The sequence below is a fragment of the Manacus candei genome, unplaced genomic scaffold, assembly GCF_025592945.1.
Source record: "Manacus candei isolate 608988 ecotype Guabito, Panama unplaced genomic scaffold, ASM2559294v1 h1tg000033l, whole genome shotgun sequence".
NCBI lineage: Eukaryota > Metazoa > Chordata > Aves > Passeriformes > Pipridae > Manacus > Manacus candei.
The window spans coordinates 1-18143 of NW_026138081.1; positions in this window are offsets into that span (position 1 = coordinate 1).

Consider the following 18143-nt stretch of genomic DNA (forward strand, 5'->3'; position numbering starts at 1 on the left):
AAGTTACACAACAGAGGAAGAAAATATCTCATTATGCAGCCACTGCTATACAGAAAATATTTATTGTCTCTGAATATATCTACATGAAAAAACATTATCTACAGAGTTCCCTGCAGAAATAAGAACTTGAGAAAAGTAAAAACATTACAAATAAAAGATTTGTCCTTCAGCAGTCAATTTGAAAATTCCAGGAGGACTGAACCGAGTTTAAATAATAATCTAATGAAACTTCTCCATTTTTTTAAAGAAAAAAACGAAGTGGTTTTTTTCTGTTGACAAGCACTGGAATCATAGCGTATTTGTTAAATTTATCTTCCATTTTTAGCAGGAGTTGGAGGAGGTAGAAACCAGTGACATTATTTTATTTTTTTAAAAAGAGAACTTTCTGCTACTCTATAAAAGTCAGGAAATAAAGTGCATCTGTATTCACTATATGCCATAAATTTCATTCTCTTATCTTAATCTAAGCTCATTTTTTAGCATGAATAAAAGAAAATGGAAGAATTGGTGTGGAACATCTGCTCTCCTGAATTAGGAAAGATACCAGATTGAGGAATCTGGAATCCTTAAAAAATTTTTGACTTAGACACCAGATAGAATCAAACGAGTTTTAAATTCAGTTATCCTCATTCTTTCCCAGTTCCTAACACCCTCGTCAGTTTACAGGTTCATATTATCCTAATCTTCCAATGTCTCCTATTTTCTTACCAAGAAGTAAACTCATTATTTTTTCCTTTTTTTTTTACTAACTTTATCCAATGTCACAGTAAATGGTAGTTGGATAGAGGCCAACAGCCTAGTTTGGATATCCTCAAAGTATTCTTTTGTCTCAATTTAACGAGACAGAACTGTTTGACTAAGGAGGGTGAGTTATGAGGAAGACCAAGCTTCCCCCTCTAAGCAATTGTAAATCCGAAATTAAGAGGGTCCAGTGGAAGAAATGTGGAGAAAGAAAAAGAAAGCAGCCCTTTATTAAAGCATATATGTGTATAGGTAGCACACCAAAAGAACAAAAAACAAACTACAATCCTGCACCCAAATTCCCACCCAAAGAAAAAGTCTTTTGCCTTTCGGCACAATTCCAACCACGACCAGCAGGGTTGGATCCCGGGGGGGGGGGTGCAGAGCCTGCAGTGCTCGGTGGTGGCCGGCAGGGGGCGCTGTTGGGCTCTGGGGTGGCGGGAGAAGCCGGAGGGAGATTCCCTCACAAGCCGGAAGGGGAAGGAGAAAAGGGGAAAGGGGGACTCACGCTGTCGGCGGCTGGCTCTGGCTGGGATTCCCCCATGCTTCATCGATGGGTACAAGTTGCTGCCAGTACCGGAACGGAGGAGTTTCTCAGAAGTTTCTCCGCAGATGGCCCTGGCTTCTCTGATGAAATCCAAAGCAGACCGGACAGTGGGCAGGGCTGGGGCTGAGGGAAGCGGAGGCGAACCGGGGCCAAGGCAACCAGGCAACTTGGCCAAAAACAAAGATGAAAACCTGGAGCTTTTTTCTGTCCACACAACCCCTCCCTGAGTCCCGGACAAGAGCAAAAAAATGAAGCAGTTTTGCCAGGAGCAAAATTCAACTGCCCCCCACGGTCTTCTGAGACAATTAGCTTGGAATGTGGGGCTACCAGCTACCTCCCTCTCCTTCCCTCTGCCTCATTCAACACTTTTCTTTCACACTGGGACAGGGAAAAAATTCCCAGCCAGGTCATTTCTTTAAAACAAGCAAACCTGTAACGCCTTTCCTTGTGTTTTTTGTTTCTGTAATCCCTAGACCATAACTTGATTTTGACTATATGTGATTAATAAAAAAAATACTTATTTTTCTGGCATATGCTCAGCTTTATCCTAAATCAGTATCTGCTGACATTTCATGTATAATGCCATATCCATCAACCTGAAGATGGTTTTGAGCTTGAATACTTCCAATTAATTTTTTATTTTAGCTGCCAATCAAAGTCCTTTTCTTTTGAGAAGTCTATTTCTTACGTATGTCATCAGGGAAAAGGAAGTTTCCCTAGAACCTCGCCAGGGACTAAAGCTTTTGAGATTCAAATGTTCAGATTGTAAAGTCATGTAGAAAGGCTGAATATATTATGACAGGTTGTAAAGGACAATAAAAAAAGAATGCCATGCTATGAGTTTTAATCATTAATAATAAATCCTAGAGGCCTACATGCCATCCCAGATGAACAGGATTGTATGGACTAATATCAATGAAATTACATTCCTCATACCTTTTTGGCTACGATATATACCTTTTCTGTCTCATTCTAAATTTTTACCTTCTATATTAATAATTTTATATTTGAAATGTACAATGCTAGACAATTCTCCAAAATAAGAGGTGAAAGTTGAAAGAGAATCAACAGAAGGGCAAAGCATTGGAATGACAGGCAAAATGGGTCTTTAATTACATGAGTTTCATTCTTAATCTTTTACATGTAGCTAGTTTGCAGCTTTTTCAATGCATAAATACTTGAGGAAAAAAAATCTTGAACTTGAAAACCAGATGGGATACTGAATTTTGGTTCCCTTGTGGGAAAAGCACTCTTAGAATTTTGAGTATTAAAGGAAATGTCAGCTGATTCAACCTAAAAAAAAAAGTCTTTAACATCAGCCTGTAGAAAATTATAGCGGTATTGTGGTCAATAAAAATAAATATATTATTCCTCAAGCTCCTCTGCTGGACATTACTATTTATGACATCAAACATTTTTCAAGGTTGATAATGAACTATACTAGAAGAAAGGTACAAAGTAAGAGTAGCTCTGCAAAGTTTCTCCCATAATCTTTTCCATAGAAATTCTCTTGAGAAAAAGAAAATTAAATCACTCAGAAAGTAAACCCTGAGTAACGTACAATAATAAATGACAGCATCATTTGGCAAGTACATGAAGTGCCAAATTTCTGGGTCCTTTGCTATCTGAGTTTGACGATGAATGTGGTCATGCTATATTTTTCCCAGCAGAGGTAAACTAGTTGACCTAAACTCAGCCAAAGTAGTTCTTACACCAGCAACTTTGCCTTATGGAAACAGCACTGATGATTGCTACTAGAGAAATGAAGGGAAATTCTCTTTGTTTAGGCAAGTCACAACTTGCTCGTAGCCCCTTCAATCTCATTTCAAGTTAAAGTTTACATTCTTTACTGCAATGCAGTGTAGAGGTAGATGCCACTGTCACTGAAACTGTGCCAGCTTGAGTGTTGGAGCAGTTGAGTTACTGTACGCTCCACGGCACTTAATTGACTCTTCTGAAAAGCAAAATTGTTCATCCAAAGCTTCCCCCCACTGCAGTTGTACTGTTCCTGGCACTTGCTGGTTAATTTGTATATCAATTCAGAATTTCTCTGGATCTCTGCATTCGGGAGAGACACACTCTGCCCAGATTTACACAGGTTCTCAGGCTTCCTGAAAATCTACACTCTGTTATTTCAAAATATGTTTCAAAATAATCTGCTGTATGTATGCCACATAAGATTTTTCTTTGGAAAAAAAGAATAAGACAGGAAAAAAACCTCTTTAAAAATATAAACTGTACTGATTAAAAAAAAAAAAAAAAAACCGAACAAAAAACCCCCAAAACAAACAAAACAAAACCAAACAAGCAAACAGCTCTCAATATTATTAACTAGCCTTTGGAATTCTCCTGTTTGGAATTTTTAATTTCTACACCTCATGTATTATCACTCAGAACCTTTTCCCCCTTCATGAAGTACAGACACATAATTCATCTGCTATCTATATTAACCTTTAGAAGCAAACAAACTTACCTAAGCAAATGACAAAATGGAGTGAAGCAATGGCACCTTATCTTAATGGAATGGAGATTATTTGGAGTATCCTCTTTACTTTGCTTATTCTGTTTCTACATCAGAACACACTGATTTAAATTGTCAATAGATAAGATCCTGGATTCTGTTCATTCAATCAAAAAGAGGTTTCAGTGTAGGTGAGAAACAATAGCACTTATTGAGCACACTGTCTATACAGGCATTTCCTGGCTGTGGTCCAGGTCTTGAGTGTCTCAACATAAAATATATTCTAATTAAAACAGAAGTAGGTATTAAAAAATTTGGGGTTTATGATACCTTGTAACTTCATAGTCCTACTATTTCTTCAGTAATGTTATTACCATTTGTTTTGCAACCTGACAATTCATCTTATCACACAGTATTGATATAAAATTTCTATTTAAATATTAGTATACTTGAGTTATTGTGAGAGTTCAGGCTTCTCCTTGGATACATGAGTCTGCATTGACACTTACCTTTTATAATCTGCTACTGCATTTGAAGTCACATGCATAAGATACGCAGTGCAGTGTGCTTGTGCCTTCAAAGCCAAGAACAGGTTCTCAGAGTATACCTGTATTTCGAAGAGATTGTCAGGAGCTTGTTAAGGCAAGGCAAGACTGGACAGGAGTGGCAAGTGTGGATTCTTAAACTCTTTCCCCTTTTTCATCTGTCTTTCTCCATTCATTTTCAGCAATTGAAAAGAGCATGTTCTTTTATTTTAGAAATTATTAAAACTGTTATAATGTTTTGCAACATTCAAAAACTAGTTGCCACACTACTTTGCTTTATAAAGAACATGCTGCTGACTCACTCACAGTACATATTAAGTTCAGGTTAACTGAATACAGACCCCATTTTATTCTGAATGCTGCAATGGTGCATCATCAGGTGCCAGCAGCTGGTACACAGCTACATGATTTCATTTTTCTTTGCTTAGGAATGTAAGTTGAGGTGAGTGAAGTTTCTAATTCATGCAGAAAGAAAAAAAAAAAGAAAATAATTGCTTTCAGAGAGACACTGAATTACATTTGTGGTGTTGTACGAGGGTAAAGAAAAAAGAAACCTCAGCAGCAAGAATCAGGAATAGTATTTTCACCAAGTAACGGATGTTAGTCCTGTGTTTAGTACTTTCCCGGAAGATGCTAAAGTGCGTTATTGGTAAGTGTGGGAAAAAAAAAATCAGAATAGAAAATTCATATACAAAGTCATACTTTCTTAGTCTGTAAAGAAAGTCCTTCTCTGGGCCAGACTTTCACACTAAAATATGGCTTCATTGTAGAGGATTGGACTGTAATGTCCATTTCCCCTTCCTGGATGACATATTCAGGAAACAATAATCTAAGTTAGCTGTAGTCCTTGAGGATTCAAAGAGTAGTAGTAATCAGCTCTAATATTTATATCAATGATTTGAAATGAGATTCAATGATTCACCCTACCTCTTTATCTGAGCTAGATAAAACCACTGGTCTCATTTCCAGTGTACCAACTCATGTAACTGGAACAGCTTTATAAAGAGCATGTTTTCCTTCCTGTCACCTCAGTTAGCTCAAAGAAGTTGAAAGATAAACTTGTTCTGAATAAAGAGTAGAAATTTTGGTAATTGTTGTCAATATCTTGTTAGATTCACAAGTCAGTGGAAGTAGAAATATGTTGGTCATCCTCAGTTATTTAGCAAGCCACAACTTTATATAGATGTTCATATTTAATAAATATATATTATATTTGATATAAATAATATATATAATTTAGAATAAATAAATATGTTTTATTGCTTTTATATTTTAAAATTCATAGGATAAGTTGGATGAGTTTAAGACACTGTCATAGGATGGTAGTAACTTATTGTTAAAAAAACACATATAGACAGAGATGCCAAACACCTACTGAAAGTAAATGCTCATGGACACTGAAAAACATTGTTCCTAAGAAAGTATTCTACTGTTGGGACTTCATTTCTGTTGTATCAAATGATGCATGTAGATTTAATAACTTTCTTTAGAGAATCTTCATTCAGTAGAAATAAATTACTTAATGTAATAGTGTGAAAAAGCAGCACTGAGTCTGGTTAGGGGAATGATCTTCTTGTAATATTCAGCCAATCAGAGAACAACCTCATAAAAAAGGATATGTCATTGCTGCTCAAAGAATCCCTATTACCAGTAAGTAAAATGAAGTTTCTGTGTGAATCAAAAACTGGTTTAGATTTCATTTTTATCCACTTTAAATATGAACAGTGCTCATTGCACGTGGCTCCTATACTGAAATTTCATTCCAGCATCAATACCTCATAGATTCTGACTTGTAGATCAGCCATATGTGCAGTTGTTCCATGCATAAAAGACTCGAGACCACACAAATCATGTACAATCCATGAATTGTTGAAACTGTGTTAAACTCAAAATATTAGCTTGAAACCTTTTTGAAGTGACATTTTATTTCCTTTCTTGTATTCCTTACCTAACTTAAACTAATTTTAAAAATAATTTCATGTAAATTTTTGCAGAAAGTGAAAAGACAAATATTTATATGGAGGCCAGGTATTGAAATACGAAATCAAACCAACCTGGGGCAATCACATTCATCTAGTTGATTAGATGGTTGTTTGATTTTACTTGATTTAAAAATTACCTATATGATACTTCAGTATCTGAGAAAATAATGTTTCCATAAAAAAAAAAAGAAAGCAAAACCAACATGACACAGAAATGGAACAACAGGACATCCACTTTTCAAACACAAAATTGGTTCTATTTTGTATGGTTTAGAGTAAACTTGGATTTTTTGGGGGCCTAAACATGTTTTAGTCTTGGCTCTGATAACACTTCTGTATGGGTTCCCTTCTTCTGTCCCTCTACTAACAGAGAGCTGTTGCAATGGATGAAATGAGCACAGACCAGAAGGAAAATACTTCTTATTAATGACAGTTATTGAAAATGCAGGTGTCTGGTTTGGATAGAGATGAGAAACTACTGAAAGGGAAAGGGGAAGGAAAAATTTCCTGTATGTTTACAATTGAAAGTTTGACAGCATTATGACTGTGGTAATTTTCATTCTTCAAAGTCTAAGTGGCAACAGTATGAGCCAAAACAAAAAAATAGGTTTTGATAAGATGAACTGGAAATTGAAAAATTATGCTATTTTCATCAGTTACTTAAACGAGAGTTGAAAATCACAAAGCGAAAATCACAAAGAAAAAATCACTAAGCTCCAGCATAAGCTTTGATCTTTGCCTTGGAATAAGGCTTTATCACTGCTGCTAGAGCTGAGGCAACTCTTCAAAGACATCAGTGAACTAACATAAAAATCTTTTAATTCATTCTCCTGCAATACAGTGTATATTTTCTTTGCATTTTTTGGGAGACTGCAGGCAACCACTTTCCCTATTGAGGACTTGACCTGTGGATCCCTCTAGTTTTTTACACCTGTTGACAGAATGAGAAATCAAAGAATTCTAATCTGCTTTTCTTACTGATATGAAAAGCAGTTTTTCTGCACCAATGATGTTGTTCTTTTGCCTTCTAAGTAATGTCAGGCCTTGACTGAATGAAGACATGTAGGAGCAAAGGAACTTTGCCATCAAGAGCACAGAGATGTCATTATACCTAGGAAACCAAGACAGTGATTTGTGTTAAAGGGTAGGGGAAAGGCTAGAGCAGAAAAGGCTTAGAGAACTTCTTATTTCTTTCCTCATTTTATGTGAAGATTTTTCTTCACATAAGAAAAATTTTTCTTTCTCCCCTTTTCCTTAACAAATTACGTTCCCTCAGTCTCTCTCCACTGCATCTGCAAGCCTTCTCACCACCACCCAACCTCTCCATACAATCCAGTGAACTTTAACTGTGCTTCAGCCAATCATTGCCTCATGTATCTCCCAAGACAGTATCTCTGTTCCCCAGCTCTTGAACCCTCATGGAAGGGTTCAGACCCTCACAGTAGGTTTTCCTCATAGCATTTCTCAGTTCTTTGGATAGCCTGTGAAAATAATTCATGAAGCTACACAAGACTTAAACTATGACTGAACATTAATACATAAACCACATAGATTTATGCAAATAGTAAACCATAAGTGGCAGTAGCAGTAGGATACAAATATATTAGGTAATTAATAAGATGAGCAAGAATTATACAAACTGCAAATAACAACAGAATATTCTGTTACAGTATATGTGCACATAAAATTTCTCTTATGCTTTTTATATGTGAGAAGGGGTATAACATGTTTTTCTTCAATCTCTTTCTAATCTTTCTTCCTTTGATTGTTTCTTATCCTTCCTTCCTTCCTTCCTTCCTTCCTTCCTTCCTTCCTTCCTTCCTTCCTTCCTTCCCTTCTTTCTTTCTACAGACTTCTGAAACTAGCAAGACTTTATGACTGCACCTGAACTTTGCACAGTACAATACCATAAATTATTATCTTAAATCAATTTCTGTGTTCTCTCCATGGATAGCAGGGGGACTCATTGCATTTACAACTTGCTGCAGTGATCATTATGGCAAAAGGAAAAAATGGAAGAAGAAAAATATTACATCTGTGACTAGAGCAGGTCTAACAATGGGTATCTCATAATTTATTTAATGTCTTTGGCAATACCTTTTAAAATACTATTTGATATATATCTTTGCAATTTTTCACTGAGATCTCAGTGTTTGAGAACTGTCAGAAAGCTAACAATCACCTCAGTTTCTGGAGAAGTTGTGGAACAAATTCAGCCCAGCAAAATAATCCTAGCCAAGTATATCTGACACCTGGGAGTGAAAAAGGAAGCAAATATGATAGTGACAGAATTCACTGCAGGAAGCAACAGTAACAGTGATTCTGGCTCAAGCCAGAGGTGTTTTACTGTAATTACTGCTAGATGATCTAACATATACTCTTTTTCTATAATACAGCCTTAGATAAAGCCTGGCTACCAGCTGACTGGTTTTAACACCTGAATGCCAAAAAGTGCAATTTAAGAGGTGACATTGCTGATCTATTTGCAGAACACATCACCTGCCATTTGCAACATTGCTTGGGAAGGGAATCCATTAGATAAAGGCGCTTCAGAACAGAAATAAGGTGCCTTTCTTTCTTCTTGCTGACCTCTTTTCATCTTCCCTTCTTATGTTTCAGTAGGTAATTTTTCCCACTTCTTCCAGGCTTAACGCTATGGCAGTGGTGCTGAATGCTGATGAGGCTCTGCTTAATGCAACTTCGGGCAATGCAGCCTGAGCTTTCTATAGTCATAGAGTATTCACTGCAGCTTTTAAAGAACCTTCAATTAGCAAGCATCTAGACATAAAAGATAATGGAATAAAATACTTAATATGCACTTAAAAAGAGATGCAGTGATGGTACCAAGGCAAAAATTCAAACACAGTATGATCATTCATATACTTGAAGCATACGTACAGTCTGAAATCTATATCTAAGGTTGATGTTTGTATTCTTTCCATTGCAAATTTTTTTTCAGTATCTCTAATCTTACTGTTCTTCTCTTTAAATAATTGTGTTTCATCTATCCTGTGTTTAGTTAGAACATGTACTGTAAGTCTTTATATTTTAGATTTAAGAATTCAGATTGAATTTCCTATTTATCTAGCAGTCTCCCAAAGCAAATTTTGTGTTCCAGTGCTGTATAGCTCTCAAAACAATTATATTACCATGCAGACTTTGACTAGCACAAATAATATTTCAATTATAGAAGGGTAGTGCCTACTGAAATAAAAATCAAAATGGGTTGAAAAGTCATTTATTAAATATAGGACATATTGGCAGGAGCATCATTTTGGAAGTTTTTTCTTTCTTTCTTTCTTTCTTTCCTTCTTTTTCTTTCTTTCTTTCTTTTTCTTTCTCTCTTTCTTTCTTTCTCTCTCTCTTTTCCTTCCTTTCTTCTTTCCTTCCTTCCTTCCCCCTTCTCTCCTTCCTCCCTCCCTTCTCTCCTTCCTCCCTCCCTTCTCTCCTTCCTTTCCTCCTTCACATTTATAAATATTGATTACTGCAGACAGTACTCTTTCAAAATGCAGAATTGATTCTTTATAAATAATATGGAAACAAAATGCAAATCTCCTTTGAAAACTCAAATTTAAATGCTCCAAAGTATCCAAATATTTTCACATTGAAATACAAATACAAAGCTAAATTTTGACACTGAAATTCAAGTGTCTTGACAATGAAACATATCTCTTCATAACCAAAGAGGTTCATAGGGAGAACCATTAATAATCCAATAGGGAAATAAACTTTAGCTTACATAAGACAAAATGAATACAGATCAGAAGGGGACATATTCTGTATTATGTATATCACTTTCTAAATTATATTCAGAAATAAATGATGACAAAAAAAGGGGTGTTCAAGTGCTGCTTCCAAATAAACTTGATCTATAAACTTTCATCTCGATTCAGATCCAGATTTCCCCAAACTCAAAATGGAAAAATATTTCTTCAGTGCTATGTGTAGGTTTAGTTTTCCAGAAGAATCAGAATTTCAGATTTTTTACTTCAATGGTCTCCATGTAAATGTAGACTTACATGAAGACCCCCCCCCGATGATGCCATTACAGCAGGTGACTCTTCTTTTGATTGAATAGCTCAAAGCCATATAGTTCTTGCAGAGACTGCAATCAAGTTTCATCCCCATCTATTTTAGTATGAAGGGATACACACAAGGAATAATGCAGTGTTCAGAGTTCTGTGCCTCAGCCACACTTGTCCTCTCTGACCATCAGAATGGTGACGGGATTCAGAAAAATTGTTAAAACTGGGATTACACGACTAATTTCAATTAGATTAAAGGAAGACTTAGAAATTAGATCTCCAGGGAATTTGTTTCTTCAGTCCTGATTATGTGAAGACTCGTATATATGCTCATCTTTACATGTGCAAGTAAAGAAGCTTTAGTCAACAGAATAATTCACAAAAATGGTATTTTAAACACATGCACCACAGTTATCAGGACAGAAACCTCTGTAAAATTGTGCCAAACAACTCACTCGTTACATAGTTATTACTGCAGGGAAAAAAGACATTCAACTGAATAGATTATTTATGAAAAATAAGATGATGGATAGCTGAGTATTCTGCCTAAATCTATTCCATGGAATAAATCTCCTCTGACTTGTTAATATGGTGACAGCTATGAATCTCATTATTTTAAGTTTTTACCGCTGGACACAAGTTTTATCGCAGCGACTGCCATGAGAATTATTTTTTTCTTAAAAAACAGAGTACTAAAATCAGAAACTCCTACCTTGAGGCGAGCTTGCAGCAGTTCTATCTGGTTTTGGTAGAGTAGCTCTCAATAGCTACTGTGGGTTTAGAGCACCTCTTTGTGGTATATTAGTGAGATGTTATTTATGAAAACAAAATTCATGCAAAAATGTATTTCATATAGTGTATAGAAATATATTAAAAAAGAAAAAATGCCAGAAAAATAGTGTTAATTGTGAAATAACTGATGTTTATTAGTAATGTGCATCCCTCATGTGTTCTTTTTCTGTAGTTTCTGTTGGTCTTCTATACATACATCCCAGCACATGAAAATTTATGTACACTATGTATTTAACATCTATTGTAAGCATACAATAATTCCATTTTCAGTTTAGAAATAATAATAATAATAGTAATGGATATAATTGTCTTTAAAATAATTACTCCAACTATCTCAAAATCTATGGTGAAGTACATCTATTATGATAAGGATGAAATTTTATCTAAACAATGTTGCTTTAAAATTTTCCTCTATGCAGCTAAATACTTAAGCAGGGAAACATAAAAGTTACATTTACTTGAGTTTATTTCTACCACTGACTCATTTCTTCACTAATTGAATCATCTGCACCCTCTTTACTCACAGAGAAAGGTGAAGGCAAGTAAGGATGCTGAGAAGAGGGAGTACACACCTTTCTTTCTCCCAGAGATAATGAATTTCCCAGGGCTTCTCAACTGATTCTGCAGGTCATTTTCAAGGCAGCATCATTCTGGGATTTAGAGGGAAGGTGTTAAGGTAGAGGTGTCTGTTTTGGAGAATACCTCAAGGAGTTATATTTATTTATATTTTACAAAAGCAACAGTTCCTTATGAATCAGTGACACATATGAAAAGTGTTTTATTATGGAAATTAACATGGGAATCAGATGGAGTTCAAGCTTGTATAATTAGTATTTTGACAGTGTGGTTTTTAAAGAGGAATGTCCAAAAGTGAATCAATTTCAAATGTTTTCATTAAAATAAATCATAGATTATCTCAGGAAAATAAAAGTCTATTTTAAAGGAATAATGTTTCAATGTGGAAACTAAACTAATTCAGGTAATAGGAAGGAAAAAAATTCTAGAGTTTAATCACAGTGTATAAGCCCTCACACCTATAGCCAAACTATAGATATAGTATGAACTATCTTCCTAGAACTGCAGTCAGAAAATTATCACTGGCCATTTTTTTGACAAGACAAAATTTGGAAGGAGAATCAACCTCTTTAGAATTACACATCCATAAAGTATATGTCCTTGCCCTGGGAACTACCCAGGGGGAGTTTCTTGTTCATATATGCTACAGAATAAATCAGTCCTCAGAAGTAAGACTTTTATGTCAGGAAACATTCCCATTGGAAATTCATGTACATTTTAATATAAATGAGCATTTCTCATTTATAAAACTTAAAACCCCCATAACTGTTCCCTAACCACCATTTCTGTATAATGCCGTTGTTAATCTGTCAAGCCAATCTTTAGAATTCTTTTCCTATTATTGCAGAGGCCACTCTTGCAAGGATTATAACATATGACAAATATGGAAGGATAAGAGATTTTGGTATTTAATCTAAAGCTTAAGTCAGCTTTCCTGCTCTTTGAAGCATAAGCCTCTTTTTGAATTGTATCCAGATAGCTAGACATCTCATGTGAAAAATGTCTTACTATGCAAAGGTCTGTGAGATGATCATTGAATTCAAAGGATATTCTGTCCATTGGGAACTTTTCGAAAGAAAAGGAGTCTCAGCTTAACTTAGCGTGGTTGTTTGAAATGGGTCTGTAAGCTTTTTGCTAGTTTTACTGAGAGTCATCTTATTTAGAAACAATGTTGCAGTCGCGTTAAGCGTTTCTAACCTGACTAGCAAATGGAAGCTGCTGAAAGGTAGTAAGCTACAGTGAGAGAAGACAGTGGGCTACATCCTGAACTTTCTGTCGTACAGATCAGATCATTATCTTGTTTCCTTGACAGTATAGGTTACTTTAGAAAGCCAAAAGTTAAGCAAATACCTTCACTATGCCAAGGACCACAGTTTACTGTGCTATATTAGATCCTCCAACAGTCAAATTTCAGATGTGTTAGAAAGAGGACAAAGTACTCACAACAAACTGGTTTCCTGATTTGTTTCAGTTCTTTTTTCATTCAGGAATTATATGTGACTTGACTGAAATTTTCTAGAATTTATCATTATCTGTGGAATAGGGTTTGTGAATTATTCTTGATCTGTAACTCATTCACTAGCAATTAGCTGAAAGAATTATACATTTTAATTCCTTGATTAAAAATGTGGCTGCTCCCTATAAAGGTGAGCACAATTGCCAAAATTCAAGTAATGCCAAGAGAATTCCAAAAAAGCCCCAGACCAACTCTACAGTAAGACATACAACACAAGTCATACATTTGACTCTGGCGTGTCCATGCGTGCATAGAAGTGCAGTTTGAAAGTCTGTAAGATTTTGCAATACCTACATAAAACTTGCCGTTTCAATGTATTCTTGCTAGCGAAATGATTTCTAGAAATAAAAGACAGGGGAAAAGGAACAGAAAGAGGTGAAGGGATGCAAAGACATGAAAAAAATTGTTCTGAAGAATAAAATGACTACTTCTTCTCAGTATTTTTCCAAACTGACTTTGTCCAAAACATTTGGTATCTTCTGTCTGGTGAGACTAAAAGTGATAACCCTGAGGTTTCTACTGACAACAGAGATCTTTTCAGACTGATTCAGAAACCACACAACATGGAAAACCATGCAGAATTGTCAATTCCATGTCTTCACCAGTGAATAGTTGTTCTCTGGAACAGTTCACCTGAAATAATAGCCAAGAGTAGGGATACCACTAGCTTCATCTATGACACGTCAGAGAAAAAAATTTCATTATTTTAAGAGCTGTAAATCCAAACCTGGTCAGTTCGGCATTACCTTGAAATCTTTGAAGACAACATTAAGCAAAACAGTACTGCACAATGTTATGCTGATAATCCCTCTGGAAAAGGTGAGACATGAGAGAAAGGAAGAACACAGGTACCCCATGTCAGCAGAATTTGAGGAAGACTGTCCTGTACCTTAACTTGGAGGCAGAAGTTCTCTAACCTTCATCATCAAAGCTAGACTAGTTACAATCTTATGAGCACTAATATCAAAGTCTGAGAAGTAATAGCACTAGCTTCCACAAAAGGGAAAAGTTTCAGTGAACTCTGTAATCTTGGAGGCTGACTGCACTCTGTCTGGGATAAACAAGTCCTCAAAATGAAAATGAAACAACCATTCTCAAAATTGCAGCCAAATTCCAAATGTCATTGCAATGACTTTAATATTAGGTCTAGAGAGAATGTGTCTCTGAGGAAGACAAGTTTTCAAGCTTTATTCACTATGTTTTATATGGTACCTTCGGCAGTCTATAGACTTGCAATTAATGTGAACAGATTTAATTTAATTTAAAAGAAATAAATAAATACAGCTGTATAGGATTCTAACTCCAGGCAAATTCTGGCAGCTTTGTTCATTCCCATTAAGAAGTACCAGTCCATATTTAAAACTGAAAAAGCATCTTTTTTTTTCTTTACTGTTTATGCTATTGAGAATTGCATTCCCATCTAAAATGCATTCTATATAGCTAATTTATCATCATAATGCTGTCTTTACTTTTTGATTGTTCTAACAGAGATTATAAGCAAATTATTCATGTGATCTTTTTTTTATGTCTGTTAAAACTCTTCTTATTACAAATTCATTGTCAAGACTTTTGTGACAATATTGTTCAACATGGAAAGCTAAATATATTTATGGTTCAGCTTATGATTTTGAATGCCGACAGTTGCTAGGAGCAGAGTCATGGGGATTTGATTGCTATCCTGACTTTTTAGAAGTTGAGTGGTGCCAATGTTTGCTGGGTGACTAACTTTGCTAATAGTGGGGCAGAAGTTAGGAGGTTTTGTTTGGATTGTTATTTACTGACAAATGTGAAAAGGTAATCAGAATTATATCCATAATGAATTAAATTTGTCTCAGCTAGACATGGCTTGGCATTCAGGTGCTCCTCAAAACTGTTAGTCATGTTTATTCCCTGATAAACCAATAAAGGTTATCCTCTGTGCATGAAGGATAAAAAGGGTCAAAGGGAAGAATGGTAACACAACAATAACAAATCTCTAGTGATCTCAGAAACAGCAACTGTTTCTGTAAGCAACACTGCTCACAAAAAGAGGGGACCTGAAAATATGTTATTTTGCAGCACGGTTTTTCCAGATACTTGTTATGTACCTGATCAGTTGCACCAAGGCCATTAATACAAGCATCACCTCAGAGGATGGAAAATGGCAATTGAGTCCTTTGCATGCTAAAAGCTTTCAATACTCTAAGCCATCATCAGTTTTTACATTATTCTTTAGAAACACTGGCTGTTCCCAGTGAGAGCCAGCACTCTCTTTGGCTCTCACCATTCTGATTCCTGACATTTCACAATATAGGCAAGCTTATGTTTCTGTGGGGTTTGTGACTCCTACTGAGATCTGTACAGTTTGATAAAACAGCAATTGTCTTTAAGGGGAGAGCTTAAAATAATTGTGACCCATTTCTCCAACATAAAAAGCAGACACAGAATACATGACATCTCCTGAAAAACAGCATAGGTAAGAAAATTACATCAAATATAGTTATTTGTTGATATATTCCCAAAATGTGTAAAGAAGGAAGAAGATTCTCAAACATTGCCAGAGTAATTCTTAAAAGTTCTAAGGAAAATGCCTTTATTTCTTTATTTCTCTGTGAATACTGCTAAACTTTCTATAATGTTTAGAGCTCAGTAGGTACATTTTTGTCCATTTGAAACCAATTTTAGTTTGGTAGACTCAAATATTTTATATGAGTAAGGCAAGATTGAAGTATATTCTTCTGCTTATTTGAAGCAATATGCTCTACATTTATAACTTTAGACTGGCATTTTAGAGTCCTATCTAATCGAATGATTGACAATGATGCATTTTTTTTGTCACTGTATAATTGCATTTTAAAAAAAATATTGGCTTTTCCAATATAATTGTTTTCTATATTGCCTGAGAACTTTAGACAAGTTTCTATTTATGGTATGCATATGCCTGTCTGCTGCCTATCTGTGAAGGGAAATTACAAATTTTTGAATATCCTGAAACTGCCTAGGATGCCATATGTTTCTTTGCATATTATTTTAGTTTCAGTAAAAGAAGTAATTACAAGTATATTTCTAGATCTAAGTATCTAAAAATAAGCATTTTACAGTTGAAGCAAGAATTTCAATTAAAAATCACTATTATTTTTCATTTCTGTAAGTAAGGACAACTCCTAAAAACACTGCCAATGTTTAAGTAATAATTTTAGTTAATAGCAAATTACCAAGAGGGATTGTACAGGTGTGTGTACATTGAAAGATTGCTTTATTGAAACTATGCTCTTTGTTTTGGGGAAACATAAAAGTCCTTTAAAATTATATTTCAAATGAAAATGTACATGCAGATATATAGTAATCTTTTTGAATACTCTTCAAGTGTTTCAAAGAAGGAAAAAGTAATCATGCACCCATGTTTCTATTTTGTCATCAGAATTCAAAGTCTTTTCCTTATAATTATTTTAATTAAATATAATGAGTTATGATATGTTTACATTGATGTGCAGCACGCTCTGAGAGACCCTTACTATACCATATAGTTATTTTAAATAGTGTCTCATATGAATGTCTTTTTACCTTGGTTGAGCTTTTTGACTCTTTTGGGATATCTAGTCATGTGAGGCTAATTGACTGAGCAGTCTTCAAGGACTTCAGTTAATTTTAGTTGTATAAATGTATGCATATTTATTAAAGCACTAATTGGAAAATATTAATTATTTGTATTATTTAGCCAATATTAAGATTACAGCTAAATCACAAACCCTTTAGTGAGTGCACAAACACTTCTTCCTCACCTTTTCTCTCTATGCCTTTTCTATTCCTCTCAAGGTCGTGATATTTTTCACTTATATCCCTTGCTGTATTTATGCTGGTTCAGATGGCCCTTCCAGTGCACTTGTTCCGAGTCTCTGAACAGTAAGATAGCTGCAACTGTACCCATTGTATTTTTTCTCCTCTAGTTACAGCATGAAGCCTTGTTTATCGTTTGTTTTGCTCTTCCCTGTCTCCCTCATGTCTCTATCCCTCCCCCCCATCTCCTTCCTGTGCATACTTGTACTCATTCCTGACAGCGTTTTTGTGTTATAAAAGGCGAGTTTCCATAATGTTAATTTCAAGGTTAAAACTGAGGTAATAAGAAAGCCCTCGCAGCAGCAGAGCTCAAAAATTGCTATTCTTTCAGCGTACATGAAAATCATAAATTCAGCAGCCTACTGCTTTCCCCCGTAGGCACTAGATGGCAGCATGGGTCAGTACTGCATTGCATCAGGAGCAGAACACGTTAGAAATAAAACTGCAGCAAGACTTTAAATGAGGATTTTAGTCGAGGAGCAAAAAGATTCTGTATGGATTAGCTTCATTTTCATTAAAATTCAAAACGCTCATTGTCTTTATAGAGAAAGACTAAGCCACAACTGAATATCAAGCCTGTTCCTCATCTAAGGTAGTCACATCTATAATCTGTTCCACCTTAAAATGACAGGCACTCTTTTTTTTCCCTTGATTTCTCAGGAATGGTTGTTCCATCTTGTCTCTCATATGTAACAAACTTGTATCTGAAAAATGCTCTTAAATGCATTTTTATTGCTAGCTGAATGAAAATTCATGTTACAATTGCCCCAAGAACAGGGAAAAGTAAGACACAAAGATGAACATGAGCAATACATAAAAGTGAAATGATCTAAGGGTGAGTTATAAGCCTGGGCATATTCTTTTCTGTGCCATTCCAAGGCTCCTCTTATTTTGAACTGTGTTCAACAGTGGTTTAAGATGACATCTTGTACCAAAAGCACTTACTTTCCTTTGCTGCAAGACAACTATTCCTGCTCATGCTTGTATTCAGAAATAAAAATCAGTTCTCAAAAGGAAGAATGCAGGAGAAGGTGGCAGGTGATTCTACTAAATCACCTAGAATCATACAGTAAAATGACATGCATAATTATTTGTTGAAAGCAGGACTAATTTTGATATGAGATCAGTTTGCTCAGAGCCTT